The sequence below is a fragment of the Nanorana parkeri genome, unplaced genomic scaffold (assembly GCF_000935625.1).
Source record: "Nanorana parkeri isolate BGI_ZX_2015 unplaced genomic scaffold, ASM93562v1 scaffold58, whole genome shotgun sequence".
In the NCBI taxonomy this organism is placed as follows: domain Eukaryota; kingdom Metazoa; phylum Chordata; class Amphibia; order Anura; family Dicroglossidae; genus Nanorana; species Nanorana parkeri.
In genome coordinates this window covers 1,616,853-1,644,261 of record NW_017306326.1, presented here as the reverse complement: position 1 = coordinate 1,644,261, position 27,409 = coordinate 1,616,853, and positions in this window count along the sequence as shown.

Sequence of the window (27,409 nt, the reverse complement as noted above, 5' to 3'; positions counted from 1 at the left end):
TGGGAAATGTTGTTTCATGGAGCCGAGGGATCAATGGGCCGTTTTGCTCGCTCCATCACACCACATTTACTCAATGCGGCTAAAGCCTTGATTCCAGCCAAATGGAAGAGTGAGGAGGTGCCTACCCTGCTAGAATGGCTGGAAAATGCGGATTGTATCCCAATGTATGTGTGTATACGTATTTGTACCCCCTGTAATTTGTACGTTTATATGCAAACTCCTTTCAATAAAAACTTATTATACAAAAAAGACATTGTTGCTATTTAATTTCATGAGGTTTGTGCCCCGTTACAGAGATACTGATTTCTGTCTATACTGTATACTCTATATTGTCTCAAAGTACAATAACCTCCAATCTCCGAGATATTAAAGTAGTATCAAACTCTTTATTTTAAATAATGAATCCAGATCAAACAAATACACATGGTCCAACAAAGTATTTCTTTACATTTTTGCCCAAGCAATTACAGTCATCATGTTCCCAAACGGATCCAACTCTCTCAGCTCGGCTTTCTTAGCAACTGTTAGCAACCTGGGACACTCTGCCCCCCCCCATCCCCCCCAGTGACCCAATTTTACTGTCATAGGAAAGCTTAAAAGAAGCATATTGAAAGAAAAATAGGTCCTCAGGGGTGGATCCGTTTTGGATTAGGGGTGTGGCCTGTTAAACAAGGGTTAAACATATGAATGTTGGCAGAAGGTAAGATGCTTATATTAATGATGAAGTCTGACAGTGCTGGGTAAGAAGCATTGTCTGTTAAAAGTAACAAAAAAATGCAGGTAGTTCTTTGGTGTGAAAATTGTTTCCCTGGGTTTCCTGAGGTCAGATTCACATGCCAATATGAAGTTAACAGGAACAGATGGAGCGTCTCTGTGTCTCCATCTGAGCTTTCCCTACTGATTTATTTTGCAGTTGTTAAATTGAAAGTGTTACTTTTCTCTTCCTGATTCTGTTCCTAGAAGGTTGTGATGGAAAGTTGCTAACATGATATTACATGGCTGGCTCTGTAGAAAATTATCAAGTAGCATTCTCTGTTCATTTAGAGATGACTGTCAACCTTACTCATCGGGGAGGATACAAAGTGACAGAGGCAAGAGTGCTTCCTATTTCATCATTGTGTATTTATCTCCGGCCTTAGCAGGCTGATCATCCTTGATATAACCGCTAATGCAATGCCGACCGAGCAAAAAACAGCGCTGAGGCACCGCGCAGCCTGGAAGATGTCATCTCTGCATTATAACACCAGATGTGAGCAAGAGAAAGAAGAGGAATGGATGGAAGGAAAGAAGAAAACATGGGAACAAAGGAAGGTAGGATGGAAAGGGGGGGGCAAGGAAGGAAAACTGTGAGGGAAGAGGGGCACAGAAGGAAGCAAGGTTGGGACGGAGGAGGGGGAAGGTTAGGAAGGAAGGACAAAAGGAAAAGAAGGGAGGAAGGAGGGCTGGGAGGGAAGAGGGATGAAAGGAAGGAAGGTTGGGGTGGAGAGGGGAGAAAGTTAGGAAGGCAGGAAGTAAAGAATGAAAAGAGGGAAGAAGGGAAGAAAGGGAAGGAGGAAGGATGGAAGACTGTAAGTAAGGAAGGAATGGATGGAAGGGGGGGGGATTAGGAAGGAAGTAAAGAAGGAAAAAAGAAAAGAATGGGGAAGGAAGGCTGGGAGGGAAGAGGGATGTTTGGAAGAAAGGAAGGAAGAAAGGTTGGGATGGAGAAGGAAGTACGTTAGGAAGGCTGAAAGCAAAGAAAAAAAAGGAAAGAAGGAAGGAAGGAGGAAAAGAGAGAAAGAAAGTAGAAAGTAAGGAAGAATGAAGGAAGGAAGGAAGGTTGGGATGGAGGAGGGAGGAAGTTAGGAAGGAAGAAAATAAATAAGGAAAGAAGGAAGGAAGCCTGGGAGGGAGGAGGGATGGATGGAAGAAAAGAAGGAAAGAGGTTTTCGGATGAAGAGGGAATGAAGCTAGGGAGGCAGGAAGTAAAGGAAGAAGGAAGGAAAAGAAGGAAGAAATGAAAGAAAGTAGGAAGAGAGGCAGAAAGGAAGAATGGAGGGAAAGGAAGGAAAGAGTCCACCTTATTTTTAGGTGATTATGTTCTTGCTTCCTGTTCTTTCTCTGGGACAGGAAGTAAAGGAAAGTTTCCACAGTGAGGACACTGACAGCAATAAAAGCCTGACAGGGGCTTTACCTCTTCCCCATGCTATCAAATACAAATGCTACTGGAGTTACACTTACAATGCTATAAACCTCAGTGACAACAAGACCGGCACTTTTGAAAATGAAAAGTTCAAACACAGCAATGTTGCCTTTTACACTGAGGAAGAGACAGAAAATAAAATGTGCTCTAACACAGGGCTGAAGCCTCAGGGCCTCACAGGTGACTTGGCTCTAGGGATGAGATTTGTGGTTGAGTCGGACCTGGGATAAAGACAAACCCAGTCTGTTCATAGTTCGCGGACCCACCAAACCATTACGGCTGTTCACCGGCCCAAATTCCTAGCACTGTGGTCATGCAGACAAAGCTCCGAGATCATGGATGATGTCATCGATCAAATACGGCCATGACCATACTTGGTCAATAATGTCACCTTGGATCTCTTGTGTTGTATTAACATTACCGAGGCATCAGGGAATTCAGGGATAAAAGTGCGAAGTGTACACACTGATGGGCATCAAGTGGTCATGGGACCTCGTGATTGATGCAGAGTTACATTGAGGGACAATAATTCAATTCGCTATTGTAATGTCATTAACTGTTTCCTGACCATTATTTGTAAAGAGAGTCCTCAGATGAAGTGGTTATGCCAAGATCATCACTGCTATAATGGTAGTATAATTATTTACAGCAACAGGAGATTGTAATCCTCTGATGGACTACAATCTCAATTCAAATTAGCTAACTGAACGTGAGATTGTAGTCCATCACAGGAGCGAGCTTGGAGTGGTGACTACTTTACAACACACACAGGGACCATGGGGAACAGAAGTATCCCCCCTCTAGAAGGAAGGACAGTGTCAGCACCAATTCAGAGATGATTGGAGGATCTACAGCCGAGTGATACACAAATAAGATACATTGTTGTTAATAGTTAAGGTATTTAAATGTATTTTTAAGATGTAACTCCGGAGTTTAGCGTCACTTTAAATAGATGTTTCTTGTGACATCACCATGCCGTGACATCCCAACATCTTCACAGTGCTGATCGATACCAAGCCTTGCCAACCCTGCACAAGTTTGGAAGAAAAGTGTGCTCTGCCAAGACCACAGAGCCTCTCCACCCACTGACACCAATGTATGTATGGTAAAAAAATTACATCCCAGAGGGTCCCCTTAACAATGAATGACCTCATGAGAGATGATAGGTGTTTTTTTTATTTATCATGGCTGTATTCATCATCACGAAAAGTACATTTTGGAAGCACTGATTAAACTTTCCCTTCCCCCACTCTACATTAGGCTTCATTGGCCACGACAGGTTTTCATCTATGTTACCACATTATCATCCATGTCTGCTGCCACTCATTTTCATTTATCCCCAGATTCTTTGCTGTGTAGCATCGTAGGAGTTTATTGAATCATATCCAGGTTTCTAGAAAATCAGCAAAATGTTTCTCAGTGTTTCCAAAGCTGAGATAGAATAGTATATGTACTTAGATTTGTTCAGTGAGAGAGATATGCATGACAACTAAAATCAGATAAAATGAAATAAGGAAAAGTGAGGTCTTGGATTTTCTGTGTGGAATGTACAATTTGGAAATGTGAGACCATGGAATATATAGGGGGGAAAATCCCAGAAAGGCACCAGCTGGATAATTGAAAAGCAGAACGGCAAATGATGCCAAATTGTGCAGAATGGTTTAGGAAGCTCCTGGCAGCTCAATGGGGTAAGGTGGCCAAAAACAGCCTGAGCAACTTCCTTTAAAAGTTCTACAAGGGATAATAAGATTTCTATCTTATTATCCCTTGTAGAATTTTTTAAGGAAGTTGCTCAGGCTGTTTTTGGCCACCTTGCTTAATTGAGCTGGCTGGCCACCTTACCTCATCCACCATCACCAAGTGTTGGACTTGGTGATGCTGGAACTCAAGCTAAGGGTGTCCATATATAGTGTGGTAACCTTGGTTGGCTCTAATCTCTGGATTCATTCCCTCCTATGGTCCTCTTGCCCAAGGTGGGGCTCACTTGAGTTGGGTGATGATATATTGTCCTGGAATGCAACACCTCCCTCCTGAGGAAGCAATTACTGTGCAATGCGTTGAGACAACAAACCACAATGGCCCAACCAGCCTTCTGAAATTTTTACAAGCATAACTATGCAAGAAAAAAACACTGCATCATAGAAGTGCCGTTCTCTTTTCTAGAGACTGTATGGTTTAAGGGGGTGGTTTCCACGTACCCAAGATGTTTTAATATAATCGTAGTTTTGTTAATAATGTTTTAACAATGAACTAATAAAGATGTTTGTTTTATGACTCTGTTAATATGTATCTTACTGTGTACCTTGAAAGCCCCCTAGATTTTGGATGTTAGTTGGTACCTTGTGTTGCATGGGGTGTGGCACCATAACCTGGGATACAGCCCATCTATGCATTAATGAAACCAAGCTCATTCCTGCAATAGTGTTATTAGTGTAGAAGTGATAGGGATAGTTGGAAGCCACTTATTACCTCTACATATGTACAAAGAGACACTCCCCTCTCTGTTGTAAGGCTGACCTGACTCCTCTGTGTGCCCAGGACCCATGCAGGCCACTTCCGGAGGATGAGCTTGAATATATGGGGGGGGAGGAGGGAGCGCTGTCATGTCGGATGGCCAGCGGAGAGGAGAGAAGCCGCCCTGAAGACGAGCTTGTTGCCACGGCGCCCTGTGCGGCCGCACAGCTCGCACACCCCTAAGGCCGGCCCTGCTTGGAACTGAAATAATATTGCATGGCGGAGTGATTAAAAAATGTCAGTTAACGTCAGAAAGTTAATTTAGTACCGTAACATTTTTTTCATTACTGCTCATCAGTTTGAGTTCACATCAAATTATGACCCTGGAATTATTGATCTCACTCCGACAATCATGGTGATACTTTGCAAGTGTAGCGAAAGCAGCGTTTACATGCACGTGCATGCCCTACACACACACACATGTTTATTCGCTTGCAGATGGCAGGGGGGAGCAGGTTGGATTTACTTTTTTTACATTTTTATTTATTTTATTATTTTTTACTCTTCTTTTTCTTTGTTTTACTTAACTTTATTGCTATCACAAAGGGCTAACAAGCAGGGGCGTCCCAAGGCTGGGTGTCACCCGGGGACAGAGACCGGGTGACACCCCGTTATGACGTCATCGCACATGCGCAGTGGTCTTATTGACGACTGCTGGCGGCCATCTTGGTGATGGACGCCACCAGAGAGAGGAAGGGACGTTCACCCGGCGGGAGAAGGTATGCCGTCGGGTACCCTCCTCTCTCCTAAAACTGTCGGGCTCTCGGTCCGTGATCGAGTGTCCGACTTTTCATAAGGGGTGACACCAAAATGGCTGTCAGTCATTTTGGTGTCACCCCTCAAATGGTGGCACCAGGGAGTGGGCCGTACCCCCATTTTGACACTACTGCTAACAAGCCTCCTACGTGATAGCCTTTGGAGGTGACAGGCTCACTTTATGGAGACATCAGAGGTCCAATAGACCCCTGATGTCTCCCCTGCCCTGCAATACAAATGATCTTGTACAGGATTGTGCTTGATCACCTGTGTACCGGCACTTCAGCAGGCTTTTGACAGCTCTGAAAGCACAATGCTCCCCACTTCAGTCATCACAAAGCAGATCGGGGAATGGAAGCTCTCCATTCTGGCACTGTTTGCCTTCATCCCAGGTCCCCCAGAGGAGCAGGAGGCCCCTGAAAACCAGCCTGGAGGGGGGTGGGGGGAGCAGCACATTCCTAGGCTGCTGTCACGGGAGCCAGGGAACCAGACCACACAGAAATGCAGGTAAAAAAAAAAGTAGTTTATTTAAAGGAACATAAATAAACATTCATCAGGGAACAGCAGCAGCGAGGTCAGGAACAAGCCGGTCAAGTCCAATGTGGGTACATCTGCCGAGCCTGGATCACGTCCAATGCGGGTACGTCTGCCGATGCGGGGTCGAGAGCCAGAGGAAACGTCAGCCAGGCCATATCATACACAGGAACACACAAAGGAACTCAGACTGCCAGAGATGCACCTTGGAGCACAAACGCAAGGGCAATGAACCTGAAGCCTGAGCAGACTGATATAGTCAGGTGTTGTAACATCATCAATATGCAACACCTAGGCAGCAGGAAAGCGATGATGCAATCAGAGGTTATAAGAGACTGCAGTCTGCACATGTCCAAAATGGCTGCCACCATGTGGACAAGGTAAGACCTTGACAGCTGCTGCAAGTGATCTGGGGTGCTGTCTTATGGTCCTGAATTGTTACATAGTATTTGGGGTTTAATAAAGACATACGTCCATCAAGTCCAACCCATATAGGTCCACACATCATCTCATTCTTAGGAATACCTGTACCCCTGTAAATTACAGTCACTCAGGAAATTGTCCACAAGTTTCTTGAACAATTCCACATTCTTAGCTGAGATCACGGCCGGTTCATATTTTTTTGTTGAAAAGGCAAACTTTTTCTGTTGCTTTTATTTACGTAAATCACTTTAATCTGAAGGTAATGTGTAAATAAAGATCTGATGTTCGTCTGTTCATATTTGTTGTAATTGTCAACAGTTTCTGTGGGGAGTACTTCCACGTGTATGCACGCGACATACACATGCATAGAATCAGTACGCACATACATACACGAACGTCATTTCTGCTTCACATTGTGTAATGTAATGGAGGATAATGGAGTCATTATGGATCCATTATTTTGGTAAAGGCTTTTTGTGTCATCTATTTATAATATAGGTTATCTTCATTTTCTACCACTTTCACCACCGATTCACATGAGGAAATACCTAGAAGTATTTGTTATTAAGCGGACACGGTCGTTGTTTTTTTATTATTTTATTTTTTTTACAAATTTTTGTAATAAACATTTTTATTAATAAAAAAAATTATTACATTTTAATTTATTTAATTTTTTAAGTAGATTTTAGAGATTGTTTTGTGTTTCAGGGCACTAAAATGTTTTCATGCGTCAACAATAGGGCATGAGATGTGCAGTACAGCAATAACAAAAATTCCTCAGGTTCTCTGCTTTCAGTCAATGGGGGGACCTTTAGGTAGTTTGCAAGTGCTTAATGTGATTTTTGTTCTACATGTCAAATATTTTTTTTTAAATTAGGCAGCAAGACCACTGTCTACCTTTGCAGCAAATGACAAAAAATAAATAAATAAAATAAATAAATAAAGTAGTATCCAATTAATTGTCAGTGATCAACAGTAAATGAGAGATCCTTTTTTCCACTGGATATAAATACATGTAATACCATTTTTTTTTTTATAGATTTCAAGAAGCTCCCACACATAGTAAGTAACACAAAGTGAAGTAGCAAAAAGACAGTTTTAACCCATGGGTCAGCCTGGTTAATTTCTGGCTGCAAAACTAACCTTCAATTCAGAGCTTTGCCCTGAAGTACCTTTTCGTTGCCACAAGATGTCCTCAGTCTTTTAGGTTGAATGACACCCAGAGTCACTTAACACAGAACACTGAGGAAGGACTATAAGCGCAGGTCTCAGCCCCTCCCTATGAACATGTGACCTGTGTTAATAAAGATTTAATGCAGAGGACAATGCTGAGGTCATCACATCAGCACCCTGGTTTGATCTAGGACCTCCCACTGCTAGGAAAGACGTTGAACGCATCCAATGACTGGCCACAAGACAACTAAAAAAATATGCAAAACAAAGCGCATGAAATACAGCTGTTGGGGGCCCTAAAGGATGGGGAGGAGGGGGGTGCAGAGCCCAAATGGGGCTTTAACTTTGTCTCGTGTAGAGCAGCCTATAGTCATTAGATACTTTATTCCTCTGTTGATCCTGCCAGTACCACACTTTGTGATCCATGGCGAAGCAACAGAAAATGATTCGACAAACTCCTCCCCGTCTTCTCCAGTCCACGGCATAGGGTGGAGGTGTGTCCCATATTTCACAGAACATAGCTAGGAAAGCTGACATCATTGACTGAGCTATCGGTTCAGTGCACAGGAAGTTACAAGGACACTGACCTATTTTGTTTTAGGATCCACGGGTATTTTCCTGTACTTGCAGAAAATGTACCTCATCTGAAAAAGAACAAATACAGCCACCACATCCGAGGACTGCTAAGCTGCAATATATATGACAGTTTTGTTCTTAGGTTTAGATAGCTTTTAAAATAAACAAATGCTGTGAATACTTTGTTATATATATATATATATATAAAATACATTATGTTTTGTTTCTTTTTCATTTATCTACAACTCTGTAATATTTTAATTACAATATTCACTTTTGCTAGACCTATACAATGTTCCTATTCTTCGAAAAAGAAAACTGAATTACTATATATTTTTTTTCAAGCTGCTGTGAACTAATTTGTCCACCAGATGGAGCACATCAGTCTGTAGATGAGTTAAACTGCAGCTAATGTATTCTTTTTCATCTTATATTCCTTTAGGTGATTGTAATTTTGATAGAACTTTAGAAACTTTAGAAAGCATATCTGCCCTGAGATGACAGTGATTTTATGCACTACGATGACCAACCCAGGCAACAGATAGATAGATAGATAGATAGATAGACCAGTACAATTAAAGTATGACATTTTTAGATAATGAAACAGAGGATATTTCGTTTTATATCATGCCAATATTTTTTTTTTACGTTTCTTGCATATAATCAATCATTGAAGCTTGTTTTATACAAATGTTGCCCATTAATATTTCCTCTGTCACTTTTATAAAGGTTCTTACAGGTAAATAACATGCAGGAAAAAAGTAACTATCCCACCTCAACCTAACCACTGAACCATCACGTTCTCAAACAATTAATCCACACACAGCTCCCTCCTCATGTATCACTGGTCCCTCCCTTTTAGATTGTTAGCCCTCAGGGGCAGGGCCTCCTTACCATCTTGTCTTGAATTGCATTGTAATTTTAATGTCTTCCTTATATTGTAAAGCGCTGCTCAAACTGCTGGCGCTATATAAATCCTGTATAATAATAATTGATCTTCTTAAAAAGTTTTGAGTAAAAGGACGGTATTTTTTAATTTTTTAATCCTTAGTAAAAAATGCAAATAGGCCGGACAAACTGGAACAAATCTAGGAAGCGTAGACATAGAGGGAGAGACTTTATTGCCAGGCTCTGCATCTGTCGCTGCCATTGCGTGATACTAACCTCGCAAACTTTTTTTGTTAGCAAAGTCCGTGGGCTCCTCTTACATGCCGCATATAAATAAGATATGATAAAGTGACTTGGGGCTGAGAAACAACCAATAGAGACCTGAGAAATGGGAGTAAAACATACATTCCTTGTGGTTAGCACAACCACCAAACATGTTTTCATAGACTGAGCATTGCAATAGAGAATAGAGGCCTCAAAAGTTCACAAAACCGGGCCATTTATAGCTGCGCCGCCCTTTATTAATTATTAGGTTTAAGTGACACTAAACTCAGGAGTTAAATCTTAAACATACATTCAAGTACCTCAACTATGAACAACAATGTATCTTATTTGTGTATCACTCGGCAGTAGATCCTCCAATCATCTCTGAATTGGTGCTGACACTGTCCTTCCTTCTGGAGGGGGGCTACTTTTGTTCCCCATGGTCCCTGTGTGTGTTGTAAGGTAGTCACCACTCCAAGCTCACTCCCGGGATGGACTACAATCTCAATACAAATTAGTAAACTAAACGTGAGATTGTAGTCGATCCTGGGACTGAGCTTGGAGCGGTGACTACCTTACAACACACACAGGGACCATGGGCAACAAAAGTAGCCCCCTCCAGAAGGAAGGACAGTGTCAGCACCAATTCAAATGCCAAATGCCTATATGACACTCTCAATGTCATATGTACCGGAGGGATGGTATTCCCATGGAGCAAATATTACAAGTATGTCACCCACATAAACTACTAGACATGTGCGATTCGTTTCGTTCCGAATCGAAATTCGGACGAATTTTCGGAAATTCGGACATTCGGATGTATCCGAATTCCGAATTACAGACATAACGAATGCAAACGAATCCGAATTTCCATTTCCGAAATTCGGTAGCGTTAGTACGAACGTTCGTTTCGTTTTCTGTTCTTATTCGTTTCTTATTCGTTTCGTTCGTTGGAGCAAAGTGACATTAGAGAAGGAGAACAATATTTTTTTCCCCTCGAATGTCACTTTTGCTGCAAACGAACGAAACGAATAAGAAACGAATAAGAACAGAAAGCGAAACGAACGTTCGTACTAACGCTACCGAATTTCGTCCGAATCCGAATTCCGAATCCGAATTGACTTTCACACCCGAATCCTGAAAAACGAAATAACACAAATCCGAATTTAAAACGAAACGAAACAATTTTTTTGGCAGTGCACATATCTATAAACTACTACTGTTTGTTACAAACTTGGACACTCTGGGGCCACACAAGGCGACCTTTATTAGGTAATATTGGCTTTCATGGCTGAAAGGGACCTTGTATGGCTCTGAATGATCACAGTTTTTCTTGCGGATGCAACACTAAAACTCCATTGAAGTTGAGTACTGGTTTACTGCTACACTGCTACTCTCAGCCCATATACTTGCTTATATGCTGGTATCGTGTTGTACTTTGGATATGGAACTATCCATTTTTCAAGTTTGTAAGCTGCGGAGCAATTTGGTTCAGTTCGGATATTTCATTATTTCGGAATTCAAGTCCGAAATTCAATTCGGTTCGGGTTTCGGATTCAGACGGAATCCGAATTGTCATTAGTTTCGGATGAGTTTATGAATATTCGTTGCGAGCAAAACAGAAAATCATATACACATATCAATACTAAAGCTGAATCTCTAGACCCGATTGGCATTTGGAATCTGAATCTGACAGGAGCTTCCCGAATGCCATTTAGACTGTTTACGGCTCCCATGTTGCTGTAACGAAAATTTGTGTTCAGACACATTCGGATGCATTAACCCGAAAAAGACGTGGTTGGCCTGAAAAGTCACATGTCCGATTCAGTTTCACGAAATTCGGACAGGATCCGAAACTCGGAAACTGACATTCGGATTCGGACACATTTGGATGTATTGAGAATGTGGATGTGTCCGAATTTCGGAAAATTCATCCAAATTTTTATTAAACGAATTGCTAGTAGAGACCTTCTGGAACCCATGAGAGCCCAGATGGGTTGCCTAAGTACTACATCTGCACTACATATCTCTGGCCCTCACAACAGTAGACAGAGAACAGAGCCCAAAGAATTACTTAGCAGTTCATTGCACTACAAAGGAGCTCGGACTCTCCATTGGCAAATCACTTTTAGGATGCTAAGAAGCTAGAACCATCACCTCCTTTGACATCACTGATCAGATAAGAAAGCCGTATATCTTTACATCCTTGTTTGAAGACCTGCTCCACCAAGTCTCAGGAAGTCACAATAAGCTGTAGTACTGCTGCCATACCTCCATAGAAAACAACATTTGAGTGTTTTGGGCATTTGTACAAAGGTTTAGCAGGATACAGCTTGAAATGGAAAGGTCGTCTTTAGTAATATTTAAAGTGTTGTTCAAATCGAAAGGTTTTTTCAGCTGCTTCAAAATAGACATGTGCAATTCGTTTCGTTCCGAATCAAAATTCTGACACATTTTCCGAAATGCGGACACACTCAAATTTCTGAATCCCAATGCATCCGAATGTGTCGGAATCCGAATGGCCATTTCCGAATTTCGTATCTCCTCCGAATTTCGTTCAAAAACTAAACTGAATATGACATGTGACTTTTCTGGCCAATCAGATGTGTTTTTCGGTTTAATGTATCCGAATGGGTCTGAATAATAACGAAAATTTATGTTCAGTACATACATATAATACTAAAGCTGAGGCACCTAGACCCGAATGGCATTCGGGATCCTTATTTTCGAATTGCATTGGGGAGCTCCTGAATGCCATTTGGGTCTGGAAGCCTCAGTTTTAGTAGTATATGGCCCCCAGACCTGAATGGCGTTCAGGAGCAGGGGCGTCCCGAGGCTGGGTGACACTCGGAGCGGTAACCGAGTGTCACCACGCGCCTGCGCAATGACGTCATCGCGCACGCACGACAGTATTCTGATACCTGCTGGCAGCCATCTTGGTGATGGAGAGAGGAGGGGACAGTCACCCGGCGGGATAAGGTATGCCGCCGGGTCCCCTCCTCCCTCCTGATACTGTCGGGCATTCGGTCCATGACTGAGCGCCCGACTTTTCAGAAGGGGGGGTGACACCAAAATGACTGAGTCATTTTGGTGTCACCCCTCCAATGGTGGCACCCAGGTGTTTTGATCCCGAATGCCATTCGGGTCTAGGTGGCTCAGCTTTAGTATTATATGTATATACTGAACATTAATTTTTGTTACAGCTTTAGTATTATATGTATATGACTCCCAGACCCGAATGGCACTTGGGAGCTCCCGAACGCAATTCGGAAATCCGGATCCTGAATGCCATTTGGGTCTGGGAGTTTAAGCTTTAGTATTAATATCTGTATATGGTTTTATTTGGTAGTCATAACAAATATACGTTTGTAAACTCATCCGAAACTAATGAAATTCGGATTTCGTCCAAATTCGAAACCCCAACCGAATTGAATTTCGGGTCCAAATCCCGAATTCGGAAACCGAATTTTTCCGCAACTTACATGTCCTTTTCAAATCCTGATGTGCCTGCAGGAGTGGCAGTGCTGGTGGAGGGAGAGCGGTGCCACCCGCCCCGGCCCAGTAATAATATTAATTCCCCTTCCTGCTGGCGGCGCCCGAGGCACATGCCCCACCTAGCTTCAGCTCTGCCCCCCACACTGAGCCACTATTACCTGGCTTCTCCCCACTTTTTGTATGTCCCGCAGCCTGCTCAGTCCGGGTACTGACGAGATGCACCGCCTCCTGCAGAGCCCGCACTGTACGAGAGGCGGGAAAACAAACCGCAGCAACTGCTATGATAAGGAACACACCGCTTCTCAGATCACTGGCAGCCTGTACTGAGAGCCGCGCATTCCTTGTGACAGCCGCTGCTTGAGTCAGTGAGAGGCAGCCCCGGAGCAATTGCGGACCACTAAAATGTTCTCGCTGACATCGGTTGGCGACCGCTGCTCCAGAAGGAAGGACAGTGTCAGCACCAATTCAGAGATGATTGGAGGATCTACAGCCGAGTGATACACAAATCAGATACATTTTTGTTCATAGTTAAGAGACTTGAATGTATTTTTAAGGTTTACATCCTGAGTTTAGTGTCACCTTAACGGGAAGTCAGATATTTAACATTGAATAACAAGACTTGTTTTACTTGCATCTCATGCAAGTAAAACATGTTTTCTCAGCTCTAGTTTTTTTTGCCTACATCATTTAAGAATATCGAAAATACATTTAAAGGAAAATAAAATGTATTTCCATATTTGCCTTATTCCATTCTACCCTCCTCATAGGCTGCAACACTTCCCCTGTTTCAGTCCTCACGACTGGAAGTGATCCATTAGAATTTTACTACGGTGTTCAGCAAGAAACCTCATTACCCTTGTAAACCGCCAGATCTCGGTGAAACTGACAGTAATTACACACCGAAAGGAAACACATTGCTTATGTATTACAAATCTGAGGTGTTTGGGTGCGCACTTCTTGAAAAGTTTAATGTTAATTTGTATCTTGGAAAAAGAAAAAAAAAAGCAAGAAAACAAAACTGCATTATAATTTTAGATGGGTAAAAAAAAAAAAAAAATAAGAATCTCAAAAATTCACATTACTCCTAGGCAGCCGGTTGGTACCTCGGAGTAGAACATTTTAGATGTATGAAACATTAATGAGGCCGGTGCATTTGTCGTTCCCTTTGCTTGTGGGTTTAGAATGCAAAGCAAACATATTAGGATTCCTACTGAGCAGTCTAATTATGTTAATTAGCCAAATACATTTTTTTTTATCAATACGACTTGGATTTATTTGCAGAAAAAAAAATAGCATTGTATTGTCACTGAAAAACTTTAACAAGATTTTTTTTTTAAACTTTATTTTTTTTTACATTTAAAATGAAACTCCAATTTTGTTACATATAGAGATACACTATGGACAGTGCAAGGTGCAGTGTAATTATATTGTCTCTTCATATGTTGTAAAGTGATGTGCTAAATAAATCCTATAAATAGTAATAATGATAATAGTAGTAGTAGTAGTGGTAATAATAATAATAATAATAATAATGATAATAATAGTAGTAGTAGTAGTAGTAATAGTAGTGGTAATAATAATAATAATGATAATAATAGTAGTAGTAGTAGTAGTAATAGTAGTGGTAATTAGTAGTAGTAGTAGTAGTGGTAATAATAATAATAATAATAATACGTATAATACATATAATAATAATAATAATAATAAAATATCCTTGCTTGTTTCTGGTCTGCAGATTTGGAAGTAGGCCTTGTCATCACTATATGAAACTGACTGCTAAGTGGGAGGTCCTGCATTCACTATCATCATATGATCGTCCTCAGTGTGGTGATAAGAATGTTTTTCTGAGATATTATGAATATGGTATTTGTGTTTTTTGTTATACCAATTTATTTATAAAACCTATTTGAAAACGAAGAATAGTTAGAGCCCCAGAATGTCTTCGCCTTTCCATGGACTACAGTTTCCTACCCAAGGGTTCTTATTGCAGGAACTTTCTATAATTTGTTGCAGAGCTCCCTGCAAACCTCAGTAAGCCAATCATACAGTGGGTGCTGTTGCCATGGTTGTACGGAAGTGAAGTGTGGCACACATGTTGGTGTGGCAGTTTTATGTGTTGTATCAATATTTTAACATATCGCCTAAAGCTTAATGGAGGAGCCGGATGTGAGCTTACAATGAGCAGCTGGTAAAATCTCTGATCAGTGAACAGGTTTATCTAATTGTCTTGCAATGGGAAATCTAATTTTACAGCCAATGTCTGAACTCTGAAAAAGAAAACATGGAAGTTATCTCCGTATATAATATGGGCTATCTATCTATCTGTCTATCTATCTATCTATCTGTCTATCTGTCTGTCTGTCTATTTCAATATTTGGGGAAATAGCACAAATGGTGAGCACTCAAAGACCTATCTTGAAGCCATTTTAATATAAAACAGGAAAGTCTATTTATTTCATCAACACAACAATGACTTTCTTCCATAACAACATAAAGTTCAGTTGTATTTCAGCAATAGACCATGTCTCACCGACTAAAGATTGTCGCACATACTCCATGTGTAACTGGCTCTCTAAGCCTCCTCGGCTGTCTTCCATTCCTTGTGCCTCTAGCACACACAGCCACCTGGCTCCCCTCTGACTTCTGGGTGGAGTCCTCCCGACTCCTTAACACCTCTGTTCCTCTTCCCAGCTGGAGCCCTGAACATTAGCCAGCACCCTTCCCATAAGGGCTGTACACAGGTATGCAATTAGGTGCTGGCCACTACTAAACAATAGACCCAGGAAAGGAGATCTCATCCCTTACAATTCTCTTAAGGTGGCCATACACTGTACAACCATCGCAAGACCTTAGTCTTGAGATGGTTGTAAAGGGATTAAAAAAATGTACGATCTGCCCATCTTGGACGGGCAGATCGCACTCTCGATCCCGCGATCGTACGAGAATCGTGCAGTGTATGGAAGGCATGCGACAGTTTCTACTGTACGGTCGCACGTCTTCCATCGAACCAGCATGTTTGAAAACCCGCCGGGAATCGTACGATTCTCGGCGAGTTGGTGGCCTGCTGGTTCGACAACTGCCGAACGGGCCAGTGTACGCACGCGCACACTGCCCGTTTGCAGTCAGCGTAAGCCCGCCCCTCATTACAGTCATCACAAGCCCGCCCCTCAGGGGGCGTGGCTTGCGATGATCGAGAGTGCTATCTGCCCGTCCAAGATGGGCAGATCGTACGTTTTTTTAATCCCTTTACAACCATCGCAAGACTAAGGTCTTGCGATGGTTGTACAGTGTATGGCCACCTTTAGAAATCTCCCAGTTACAGGATCCCATGCCAAACTACAACACCCAGTTTTACTGTGGGATTGACACCTAATACCACATTATACATTGCTATATATTGGGAAACTTAGGGGTTGATTTACTAACCTTATAAACATGCCACAAACAAGTATACACCTCTGTAGTGTGTTCCCTCGCAGCATGATCTATGGGTGGAATCTAAACACCTTTGTAGTGTATACACACCCAGCAGGTGTGTTGTGCAAAGCCCTGCATGAATTCCATGGTGATGTTGTGTAAATTAGCTCTACTTTGTGTTGCTTGCGTTGATGAATGCAGGAATGTAAATGAGCATGAGCTAACCATTTTTGTCTAAACTGTGAAGCAGCATTATATATGCATCATGTGCATGATTTTTCCATATATGGCATTAGTGGAAATATGCTTTTAAAGACTTTTTGGTTGATAAATACGTTTTGCTGTGTAAAACTCACACGCACCTAGTGCGTGCGTGTGTTTAGGTTAGTAAATCAACCCCTTAGTGTCACGTATCTGTTCCAAGCCTCTTCCCTTAAAGTGTCTTCCATTTATTTCTCTATATATCATGTTGCTTTCATGCCATGTTCTAAAGGTAATAAAGTAACTTCCGCCAAGACTCCTTATTACTTCCTATTGTCTTGTAGCATTACACTGGCTCCCGCTGGTAACAAAGTATCAATCCACTAACCGCGCTGGCGGCCCACAATCCGACTCTTCGGAATTCGCAGATGCGCAGAGAAATACACGGGCTCCTAGTTCAGTAGTATTTGATGGAGCTAATAGAATGTCACAGATCAAACTGTTCACATTTCCATCATCGGTACAGACGCATTATTATTTTACTGAATACACAATAACTTACCACTGATAAAAGTATAAAGAGGGAATTGTCTTTTAAGAGGTGTTTGTGTTCTTGTGCTTCAAAGTGCATCACCTTGAGCTCCCTGCCATGTAGGTGATTTGTGGGGTGCACCACAGCTAATTAATACACGTTTGTGAACACATGGTCCCATTAGGGGACTCACCTTCCCAAGACCCCTGATTGAATCTACATTATGTAACATCTGCTTAATTATGCAGCTCCACGTCCTCCTACACCTGATTAGAGTGGGCACTTTCACCTTCGCTTTAACCTTTAAAAGCATTTAGCTTAGCCTGGAAAACTTTGCACAGATTTATGTCGCCGTGTGATTAATTTACAACGTGCAGGCCTACAGATGTGGATACAAGGCGCTTCCTAGCAGAGAAGATTTCCTGATAATGTTATCAGGAGGTTAAGGATACGACGGAGCTGATCATTCATAATGCACTTTACTCCAGCCTGCAATATTGGACCAGTAATTACAACAAGGCCACCTCTACCATGAAGGGATTGGGATTAGAATTGTGGTGGGTACAGAACACAGACCCCCTATTTCTCTGTTTAAATTAACAAATTATAAGCAGGCCATACACGCATTGAATTTTTTTTTTTAATTTTTTGTAGCAAGTAGATTTTTATTTAAAGTTTGTAGAAATAAGGACAAAAGACATGACTCCGAACAGAAGGAGTCCACATATATCTGATATCAGCATATACTACTAAAAGATGTAACAGCAAATTAATACAGTCCTGTGTCAGTTGTAGACATAATCCTGCCCCTGTACAAAGCATTAGTGAGACCTCATCTGGAATATGCAGTTCAGTTTTGGGCACCAGTTCATAAAAAGGATGTTGTGAAACTGGAGAAAGTTCAGCGAAGGGCGACTAAACTCATACGAGGCATGCAGGAGCTCAGCTATGAGGAAAGATTAACTGACCTAAATTTGTGCTCTCTGGAGAAGAGGCCATTAAGGGGGGACATGATCACCATGTATAAATACATAAATGGCCCATATAGTGAGCTCAGTGCCAAATTATTCACTTTAAGGTCACTGCAAAGGACAAGGGGGCACTCTTTGCGTCTGGAGGAAAAGAGGTTTAACCTTTGCATACGGAAAGGATTCTTCACAGTTAGGGGTTTGAAAATGTGGAATAGACTCCCCCCAGGAACTAGTTCTAGATAGCTCAGTTAATTGTTATTAAAAAAATCTGGATGTATTCCTAAATGCACAGAATATTACTTGATATTGAGTTCTTATAGGTATGTTAAGCATCAGAGATTGTTGATCCAGGGAATATCTGATTGCCTTATGTGATCAGCAAGGATTTGGAGCAAATTGAACCGTGCTTTATAGGGTTTTTTTTGCCTTCCTCTAGAGCAGGGGTTCCCATTAGGTAGATTGCGATCTACCAGTAGATCGCAAAGCGAACACTGGTAGATCGCGATCAGCTCACTGACCTGTGTCCTGTCCTCCCGCGGTGCTCGTGCAGCTGAATGTGTCAGATGCTGCAAACGGGAAGGAGAGAGGAGAGGAGACCTGGGAAGCTGCTGCAGTGTAGGTAAGAAAAGACAGACATGAGAGAGACAGCAGAGAAAGTAAGAGAAGAGACAGCAGAGAGTGAGTGTAGAGAGACAGCAGAGAAAGTGAGAGCAGAGAAAGCAGAGAGTGAAATTTGACCGCAAATAGAAACAGGGGAGAGAGAGAGAGAGGAGAGAGCAGAGAGTGCAAGGATAGTGAGAAGAGAGGGCCATTTCACACCACAAAGTCTGCGTTCCAGACTGTTCGGCCTCTAGAATGAATAGGAACACAAGCCGGCCTGCTCCCTGCGTTCAGGGGAGTGGCGGTGCATTTAAGTCAATAGCACCTTAGCCATGCCCCCCGCCCTAAGTGTCGCCCACACCCGGAACGCATGCACATTAATGCATGCGTTCCAGTCCAGTGCGATCTGCAAAAATAGTGCATGTAGCACTAATGTGCCTGCATTCCGGGTGTGGGCAATTGCACTGGGGGCGTGGCTGCGGTGCCATTGACTTCAATGCACTGCCACGCCCCCTCCCGCCCCTGAATGCAGGTGTTTTTTCGTTGGTAGATCTCATTGAGCTCGTCATTTGAAAAGTATATCTCCAGACGAAAAATTGTAGGCGCCCCTGTTCTAGATCAACAGGAGGTAACTGTGTGCATAGCGTTCTGTTTAGGCTTTTTTTTCCCATATCTATATAGTTTGAACTTGATGGACTTGGACTTTTCAACCTGACTAACTATGTAACAGGATAGTCCAAAGAACCTTCCCTAACCTTCAGTTCTCCAAAGCCCATTGTACCCTAAAAGCCACCAAAAACAACTTTTTGCCTCAACCTTTGACTCCAATGCATTTCACCAGAATGCCAAAATTTTGCAGAAATCTTTCAATTTGCTCCAAAATTTCGGAGAATTGAAAACCTTCAATTTTGCTCATTCCTACCGATATTCCGTCTTCCAGTCTTTCAATATATAAGGGTTCCTTCAGTGGCTCTTTGCTGTTATGCCCTATATAGTGAAAATGATGTGAATTGTAAATTCTGATATTTCTGGTAGTTTCTCATAACTGTATTGTGCCGTTAATTGCCGTACTGTAGACCAATGATTTGTAATAGCTTGAGCCAAAGGTCACTTCCTACATAAAAGACGTTTGATGGGTTTTCTTGTGCCCCGGTTAATTCACTGCACACCTAGATTGTTGTCTTTGAAAAGTGTGATGACTCTACAGTCTTGGTGGTGCTCAGACCTGCCCTCCCGACACCGAGGGTCATGTCTTTTTTAAAAACGGCTATGTCACATTTTAAGCCCAATTTACTCGGCATTTGCCTGCTTGCCCTTCTACATATAGAAATGTTGGTTCCTCGTCCACTATAGGTGCTGGCTTTTTTTGTTGTTGTACAGCCATTGCTTTTATTTTCCATTACATGAAAGATCATTTAAAGCATATCCTTACTTTTAATGCACATTATCTTTCTTTTCATATATCCAAGCAATAGAAGCCACAACTCCTTTTATTTTCCCTTCCTTTGCGGGCTATTATCAGACACTTCAGATTTCCTTTTGTTTACATTAAAGGATAATTGTACATTTAAAATAAATTTTAATATACTAAGGAAATCTGATCAGGTTTGCAAATAGAACCTCTTATCCCTACTTTTTCCTTCTCTGTGATTTAAGAGCCATCAACCCAGGACCTGGCTAGTTTACATTTTGCTTTGTTTACATTCAGCATGTCTGTGGCTGCACGGTAATTGCAGGAAAGAACCGAGAACAACAAAGGGTTTGCTACTCAAACATGATATCTTCGCGGCTTGGGGGGCCCAAATAGGTGACTTTCTCCTGCAACACACGTACGCAGGCTTAATCCAGTTAATGTAAGTTGCAGACTGCTGGAAGAAGGCAACCACTTCCCAGATAGCAAGCAATTGAACTGCAAGTTTGAAAATTACTTGCTAAACTATTGCAGACTTGCCAAGCTTCACAATTTTGTTGCACAATTAAAGCAAGTCTGCATTGCAAGTCTCCAGACCAGCGAGCTTGCAGAGCTCTTGCTAAGACCTGCAGGACTCTTGCTGTAGACTTGCCAAGCAAATTTGCTACAAATTCAAAAAGTGTCAACTAGAACTTGTGCTGCAAGTGTTCTGCAAGTCTACAACTTGCCAGGAATATGTGCAGCAAGTTAACAAAATCAAAATGTCACCCTGCCACAAGTTTGTAGCAAGTTATCCTTGCTATCTGGGTTCATGAGTTGAGCTAAGCCTTATTCATCCACCAGGCAGCAAGTTGTAGGAAGCAGACTGATGCTATGTTTTTTTCTCATTCTTGGTCTGGAGATGTGAGACTCATGCAGGGGCAGCCTGCTTCTAATAGATTGTGATCTTCAGTGACTACATGAGAGCGTTGCAGCATAGATTTAATCAATCGTAGCTTCTGGCAGTGAAGATGAGAAAAAGAAAAAGACTGGCTTTGGACAGCACTGGAGCGGAGGTAAGCATTGTAGTGAGAGCTAGAACAATAACTAAATAGATAAATACACATATAACATTGGAGTGAGCTTTTTAGATTTAACAAACTTTATTTGCAAATTTGTTTGCCATCCACTTATATATTAAAATAGCTAATGGAGCTTATAGCATATATTTTTTTTGATTAGGGCACCTGGGTCAGAAGTGTGGGGGGTCATTTTACCCCTTAGCCCTCATACATTGTAAAAAGTGGGATCTCATTTTTATCCTGCTGGATGTCTTATTCCAGGGCAAACTTGTCAATGATCATTTGAAACAATTTACCAGCTCACAAAAGGAATTGGTCTCACTAGCAAGGCATACCAAGACCCAACTAGATTCTGTGTGGGATCTTCCCTATGCCATTAAAGGACACTTCTAGTTAGACAATGCCACTATAAGTGGATCCCTCAGCAGCTCTATACGATTCAAAAGGAACTCTGGCTGCTGAACTCACCTTCTCCAGCATCATCCCCTGCAAACCCACCAATTCAGCAATGCAGCCTCCAGTTTTCTTCTAGGTTGAATAACGTCCATCATCATTTAAACTACTTCCAGTAATCCCAGGGCATCAAGACTCCATCCCTCACCATGGACTCACAGGAGATGCTTCAGAAAATTCAGTATTACATTGTACATTTCACTGATCTTTGCAGCAATTGCAGGATCTGGCCACCAATGGAGGAAGAAGAAGGCAATGATGACCTGTGCTGGCAGTGGAACAGACCCAAGATCACTAGAAAAATATTTAGTATGTTTATTTGAATATTATTATTTTTGATGGCGCTGGGCCAGCTCCAAGGGGAGGACCGGAGTCTGGAGTTGGGCCATTGCAAGCCTCTTTTTTGAACATTTACACTTGCCTTGCAGTCATGCTGATCTAGAAGCTTTAGTAATTTTTAAGCCACTTACCCAAAGTGAGTATGCAGATTAGGAATTCTGAATGCTTGTTCCGCGCCCGAGACCCAGGAAAAACTCAAGCCAAGAAACTAGCATTTTCAGAAAGATATCTCCCTTTATAAGAGACTTACCAGTAGTCCAGTCCAAGCCCGATAAGGGACGCACACCATGGTGCACGGTCTTGTGCAAAAACATCCTGGAAAACGACCATTGGTGCAGAAATGCATGCATGGTAACGATCCCTCGCAAATTACATTTTGGCATGTGCAGGTTGGTGCAACGGTGCATGCTCATGAGCAGGAGTGCACATGTCAATGCATGTGCACCTATTTGGAACATTGGTATCAGATGGCCTATTTAAGGAGGAGTTCTGCACTGGTCCTTTGCTGAGAGTTGTCTTCAGCACTTCTGATCCTGCTGTTCCTGGCACCAACCCGACCTTTACTGTGACTCTGTTTGGATCATCCTTCTGCATACTTATTCAGTACCGCTTACCTGCACGTTACTGACCTGGCCTGTTTCTGACTCTGCTCCTGCATGCCAATTCTGCACTTCCCTGTCTGTCCGATCCTAACCTGGCTAGTTCCTGACTACAATTCTTCTCCATCACCTGTGCCTATACGCTCCTGCTGGCATCATCCTCCAGGACCTACCATCCACTTCTCATGCCAGGGGCAGGGCCTGATTTACTAGCTCTCGGCCAAATTCCCCCCGCCAATGGAGAATGGCAGACCTGCAGGCTGCATACAAGTGATCTTGGCGACATCACCGAGATCACTTGTACAAAACAAGCAACGGCTTCCCTGCTGTACATTAAGCTCTGCTTGCCCAAAACGGGGCTAAATATAGAAAACAAGTATCCGCCTGGCACCCGAACTGCATGTCGCAGGCGTCGGGAGATAGGAATTCCACAGCCCTGCTGCCCCTCTACTCCCTGCTGCTCTACTCTACTCAAAGGCCGGGCCTTGGTTGGCCTTGTGGGAAATCCGGCCCTGGCCAGGGGTGTCGACAGCTCTACCAGGTGTGTTCGGACAAGAGCTGCAAGGGAGGCCTCCCTCATCATCTCAGGCTCTTACCAAGGTGCATGACACCCTCTCTAGTCAACGCATTTCTCGCAGCACAGGTTTGCTTTAGTTTTCAACGGGCCGTGAGTATCGCCAAGGGTCAGGCAGAGTTCACAACGTGCGGCTGGCTAAATATTCATTAGCACTTTTAGCTCGGGATTGGCCCGTCCAGCATAAGCTGCGGCAAAATCCACTTAACAGCGAAGACCTGGAAATCTAGTGGTGTTTGATTAGACCAGCCGGTTCCTTTTAGCACGGCACATTAAGCCGAATATGAACCCATAGAATACAGCTTCCGTCTTTGCCGCTTGCTTAAAAAAACATGTTTCACGTACAACTAGACATGCCGATTTAATTTTTCCATTTAGTCTCCCCCATTGCAAAATTGAAGCACATATTTGTCTTTGATATAGATAAATAAAGCAGGTGTGTAGCATCGTAAAGCCTCATGCTCTGTAATTTACAACCTCGCATGCAGCCGCTTCCATCCGCCGGTGAAATTAGCGCAGTTAGAATATGAAAATGGAAAACAAAGTAATAGATTTGAGCATATGTATGAATAATTTCCCCGAGCCCCGGTGTTATCATTTTTATTTAGCAGTGTTGGGACAAATTTAAATTAGGCAATCCGCAGATAAAATTAATACAAATTATGTGGACAAATAACTGCACCATATGTAAATGTTGAGGCTGTTCGTCATTTTCATACTCGCAGCCAGGGTACAGCTGCCTACATTCCGAGAGGAATATATTTTTTCTTTCTTTTCATGCTAACTGAAATAAATACAGCCGGAGAAAGTTAGATGACTGTTCTTTTTTTTTTTCTAGCTAGAAGTATATTCTATACTGTTATGAAGACTTTGCACTAGAAGACAAGTTCTGCTCATTCCATCAGCCCCCCCCCCCTCATCCTTTATATATTGGTGTATGATTTATGTACAAAAATGTATCTGTAGGGAAAAGAGCTCCAATAAATACTTATCATACCCCAGGCTTTAGTCTGTGGCTCCTAAACAAGGGTGACTTCACAGCCCTTACATCAAGATGATTGGGGATCCCAAATCTCACAAAAAGCCACTCTGGCCCTGTGCTGGAGCATTATATCGCAAGATTGGGAATGTCCCTTGAAGGCCGTCCCTATGATTATGTTTATTATTATTATTATACAGGATTTATATAGCGCCAACAGTTTGCACAGTTCTTCATAATGAGGCAGGCTGATGCTGTTGTCTCAAGTGGCATCCCTCAGGGTCACGATGGGGTGGGGGTGAGGGTGGCAGGCAGAACCACAATGTTGCCACCCCCTTTCTAGCCAGAGTGCCCCAGGTTGCCAGGAGTTAGACTGGGAGATGTGTAAAGGGCCATACACATCTTCCCTGCCCAACTCTTAGCAAACTGGAAACTCTGTCCCGTATCCCACTCGACTCTTGGCAATCAGTGATGTCACTGGTTGCCAAGAGCTGGGTGGGACACCGGTCACAGTGGTGGTCTTACTCCTGAACCCCTGGGCAGCTGTGTCACTTTCCAACAGCACCCTAGCCTCCCCCACGCACACTAAGTATGTGCACCATCAGGACTACCACTCCACTTACATATCTTCCCCCCCTACCCATCCAGCTTGTGACCAGACAGTATTAGGAGAAGCAGCATGCTCCTATCAATATGTATGTTGTTCTCAGCAACTGAGAACTTCAGAAAAACTGATTGGCTCCTTTTGCTGCTTCTCCTGAGTCTGAGCTCTACTGTACAGGGACTGCAAGAAGCTCTTACCAATTTCAGTTGCTGATACTGCTTGCATTAATACCAAAAATACATTCAAGGAAATATTAATCACTAAGGGGGTCATTCACAAAGCTGCCAAAGGCAGGAGAGTGAATAACCCAGCCGAAGTGAAGTGAGCCGAACTCTGTTCGGCTATTCACTTCCGTCTTGTACGGCTAAAATCAGCCGCACATCGGCTGCCTTCAGTCAGCCGAACATGCTCTCCATGTTTGGCTGAGCCGAAGTGCAGAAGGACTTTGACTGAGGCGATCCAACATCTGGATCGGCTGAGACGAAGCTCCGGCAGCTCACTCGCTGCCGTTTACCCCTATTCACATAGGGCACGAACGTCAGTGAATGAATAGCCGAATGCCGCTGAGCAGCATCTGGCTCGGCTATTCTGCTTGGTACCTCCATGGTACCGAGTAGAATAGAAAATAGGTAAAAAGAATGAAAAAAAAAGTTGAAAAATTATTTTAACCCCTCCCGGCTGGGTCACGTAAATGTATGTCTTTTTTGTCTTTGCTAGCGTGCGCCCCCAGCGGGCGCGCGCCAGCAGAGACCCGCCGGGAAGGGTAACAGCCGTCACCGGCTGTCTCATACAAGCATTCGACCGGCTCTATAGCCCTCTGATCGCTTGTATAACCTTAAAATGTGCGCCACCCCTCCCCCTCTGTAGCCGCTGCCGGTTATCTCGGTCACCGCTGTCCCAGCTACGGTGCCCGGGACTGACAGGACCGGCACAGCGGCTGCTCGAAGAGAGAAGGACGAGAGATCAGCATTTCGCACCACTGATCTCTTCCCCTTCCCTCTGTATTACATCTCTTCCGCCTTTAGCTGTCATTTCTCTGGCTGGGAGCCAGAGAAGAAGCTGATTCATCAGCTTCTATGAGGGTCCCTAGGTGACATTAGTGGTCTTGGGGACCCCTGATGTCTCCATTAAGAGGACCTGACATTGTTTTCTAGCTATCACATTGGGGGATTTTTAGCCCCCAATGTGATAGCAATCAAGTTAAATGTACAAAATAAGTTTAAAAAAAAAAAGTTTAAAAAAAAATAAAAATAAAAATATCACATAAAAAAAACCCACCCAAAAAAGTTTTAAGCCCCCCACCCCGCATGCACGCACTTATACATGTAAATATGCGTCGGGCGCGCCTACGTGCAAAAACAACAATTGCGCTGCATGTAACATATTGCCGCGAACGTCGCAGTGAGAGCAATAATTTTAGCCCCATCAATCACTGATAACACTAAACTGATGAGCGGTAAAAGTTTTTAAAGCGTCGCCTATGGCCAATTTTGGTAGTTTGGTAGTTTTTTGCGATTTTGTGGGCGCACGCAATTTTAAAGCTTGACAAGTTTGGTGTCTATTTACCCGACGTGACCCCATCTTTTTTATTTTACCAAAACTTTGGGTAATAATAAATGTTTTATAACATAATGTAGGGAAAACAGTTTTTTTTTCAAAATGTACAGTACTTTTTTCGTTATATAGTAAAAAATAAAAACCCCAGTGATGATTAAATATAACCAAAAGAAAGCTCTATCTGTCCCTAAAAAAATGTATAAAATTAATTTCAGTACAGCATTGCATGACGGAATAAACGTCAGTCAAAGTACCGCAGCACTGAACACTGAAAAATGGCTGGGACAGGAAGGGGGTGTAAACACCTGGTCAGCAAGCGGTTAAAAAAATAGGAAAATTAAACATGCGCATAATGGGGCAGTACTGGGGCCCCGGTCATGAGGACCCAGCAGCAGCACTGCTGATAAAACAGTGAGACTCGCCGGGATGTTTTTTTTTTTTCCAGCACTGCTCGAGCTTCCTCCAGCCGTGAGAACAAGAGGACCGTGACAGCTGAGATAAGTACTTTCCATTATCGAATATTAAATAGAACATGGCTGAGTTCAATTCTATTCTATTCCATGTTCTATAATGGCATTGTATTACTAGAAAGCTACAAGTCGGCAGATCAGCTGGGACTTGTAGTTCCCGGTATGATAGAAGGCTGTTTTAATGACTGTCCTCATGAAAGTACTAGTAACACAAAGAAATAGAAACATAAAATAGAACAATAGAACATAGTTGAACTTGTACTATAATCAGGGCCGGATTCCCGGCAAGGCCACCAGGGCCCGGACTCGGGGCGGCAGGGAGTAGAGGGGCGGCACACGTTTGAAATCACCCTCTCCTCGCTGGTCGCCGACGTCCTCAGGATGGAGAGCGGTGAGCAGAGCGGCAGTGTTAAAACTAACCCTGCTGCTACGTGTACACATGACAGTAATTCAAAGAGCCTTCTATCATACAGGGAACTACAAGTCCCACCATGCACTCACGGTACCTGTACACCTCTCACATATCACCCAGGAAACTACTGCAGGGGGCTTGCATGCTGGAACTTTTAGTTCCCTGGGTGATTTATGTGTGTGTGTGTGTGTGTGTGTGGGGGGGGTACAAGGACAATGAGGGCAGGCTGGGACTTGAAGTTCCCTGAGTGATGTGGAGGGGTGTACATGGACATTGAAGGCATGCTGGTTGTAGTTGAACTAGTTGAACTATAAGTCCCAGCATGCCTTCATTGTTATACCGCCGTGGCTGCATGATCAACCAAGCACTGGTGTTCTGCTACTTGGGGGGCCTGGAAAGGAAGAAGAGGGCCCAGCCCAGTAGC